Source organism: Pinus tabuliformis, chromosome X (genome assembly GCF_031772625.1).
Source record: "Pinus tabuliformis cultivar Carrire ecotype Pingquan chromosome X, CPIR1, whole genome shotgun sequence".
Taxonomy (NCBI): Eukaryota; Viridiplantae; Streptophyta; class Pinopsida; order Pinales; family Pinaceae; genus Pinus; species Pinus tabuliformis.
The window spans coordinates 728,636,035-728,638,931 of record NC_142308.1 but is presented as its reverse complement, the minus strand read 5'-3'; positions in this window follow the sequence as shown (position 1 = coordinate 728,638,931).

Here is a 2,897-nt window from a genome sequence, read left to right as displayed (position 1 = left end):
ACTTGGTTCTTTTCTTCTTTGGAACATGTACATACGAATCACATCCAAATACCCTAAGATGTGAAAGATTACCAGTCCATACCTCTTGTGGAGTCTTATCCTCCAACAATAATGAAGGTGATATGTTGACCATGTAACATGTTGTCTCCACTGCCTTTGCCCAGAATTCCTGTCCTAACCCAGCACCACTAAGCATGCTTCTTGCCCTTTTCGTCAATGTCTTGTTCATTATTTCTACAACTCCATTTTCCTCAGGTGTGTATGGAGTAGTCTTTTTCCATGCTATACCACACTTATTATAAAATTATTCAAATTCATTACTACAAAAATCTCCACCGTTATCTATCCTTAACACCCTTATCTTCTTCTTTGTCTAGTTTTCCACTAGAGCCTTAAATTCTTTAAACCTATCAAAGGCTTCAAATTTCTTCTTAAGGAAATATATCCATTTATTCCTTGAGAAGTCACCTATAAATGATAAATAGTACACAAAATTACCCAGTGATGGAAGCTTCACAGGTCCAAACACATCACTATGCACAAGCTCTAATATCTGTTTCATCCTCTTACCACCAAAGGGGAAGCTCACCTGATTCTTCTTCCCATATACACAATTTTCACAGAAATCAAAATCCAGAAAGATATTACTCATACCTTCTACCATACCTTTACCATGAAGTATTCTAAGACCCTTCTCTCCAATATGTACAAGCTTTTGATGCCACAACATGGTCTTCTCTCGAGAAACCACTAGATTTTCTGCTCTACTTTCAGGAACCACAAAACTATTCCACCCATCAACAACAGTGTTACCTTGTAGCTCGTATAGAGTTCCAATCTGAGCTCCTCGCATCAATACCAGTGCTCCACAAACCATATTGCAAGTACCCTTCTCGAGCACTATTTTTAAACCTGCATCATTGAGTTTTCTTACAAAAATTATATTTTTGGCTAATGTTGGAATATGTAGAACACCTGGAAGTGTTCTAACCCTTCCACCTTGCAACTTCAACTTTACTTTTCCACGACCAATGATTCTAACCTTCCTGTCATCCCCCAAGAAGACATCACCACCATCATATTTCTCATACTCACAGAACCACTCCCTATGGGGAGTGAAGTGAAAGGATGCACCTGAGTCAATCAACCATGCCTCATGATCTACATGTGACATGAAGAAGCCAAGTACACATCCCCACCTTCATCTGAGGTGGTTTTTGCCTCTGTAGAAGGAGCATCATTAGATCCCTTTCCTTTTTCAAGAGCTTTATATTTACAGTCCCTTTTGTAGTACCCTTCCTTTCCGTATTCCCAGCAAATCACCTTTACAGGTTTTCCTGGAGATTTAGATCTCCCTCTAGATTTATATCTCCCACTCGATGACTTTTTTTTTTTTTTTTTTTTTTCTGTGTTGGGACCGTCCATGTACAGACAAGGCATCACCATTCTGGCTCTCCATATTTTTCTGTCTCATCTCCTCTGTCCACAAGGATGAAACTATTTCATCAAAATGCAAGGTAGTTGCATTGCTACCTATTGCAATAACTAGACTGTCCTGCGAATCTAGTAGAGAACACAACAAACTGATGCACTTATCTTCATCTGAAATTTTAATATCACCAGATAATAATTGACTTACCACAGTATTAAATGTGTTCAAATGGTCTATCACTGAGTTCCATCTTTCATCCTCAGGTTATACAGCTTTTTCCATAGGAATAGTTTATTCACCAGAGACTTAGATTGGTACAAAGTCCCTAACTTGTCCCGCAAAGCCTTCTCCATAGCTTCCCCAAATACATTCAACAATACTAAATATGAGACACACAATCGTATTATGCTCTTTTCCTTCTGATTCAACTTCTTCCATTCTTCATCGGACAATCCCGTTGGTTTAGTACCTAGATCTACTGCGATCCACTAATCTTTATCCACCAATATATCCTCCATATAGAGTTTTCACAAAAACTCTGACCATTAAATTTCTCGATATCTATCTTTCCACTGCTCACCATCTTCTTTCACCACTAGAATCGATCTGACAGATCTCCCACTGAATAGGGTCTACCACAGGCCCGAGTGAAACCCCTCAGCAACAAAGGCGTCCCCTTCATGTCAAAACAACTTTGATACCAAATGTAGGTTTTAACCTCGTACAAAAATTACTTGCATATGAATTCTAAAACACAGAAAATAAACAATTTGAGAGCATAACACATAAAATTCATATACATAGGGATTTTCCCTTGGATCCCAAAATTGAACTACCAGCATGATTTTTCATTATTTTTCTTTCAATGTTACAATACATATTTATACACGCTAAAGCATCCAATACCATGGACTAAAAGCCATCGTGTCCAAAGCCATGGACCGAAAACCATTGTGTCGAAAACCATGTGAAAAAAACCATGCACAAAACCATATGTAGGTCTGCCCAACCTAATATAGGCTCTTCCCAACCATAGAAGGGGGCTACCCACCTCTTGCAAACCCCCTGGAAAGGGGGGCTACTGCCCCCCTTGTGAACCCCTCCCCTGTACAACGAAGGGGTGATTGTTCCCCCCCTCTAACCCCCCAGTTAACTATGTGGGCTAGTCATGGAAAGAATATAACACAACCCAACATTATATGCCTACTAAGCTTCCTTCCAACATCCCTAAGTTAGAATTTAATTCTAGATAATATCCCACAAACCATGTTCATTCATTTTATATGCGGTGTTCATCTAATTCTATGAGTGAAGACTCCATTCATCTTTGTCTTTTCCAACGCACCCTTACTAGAGCTACTACCAAGTGGTATGTGGACCAATCACATGCCTCACATTCTACTTTCATGACTCTTACAAAATATTTTCTTTCATACATCTAGTTACCTCTCCGATATGACACCAA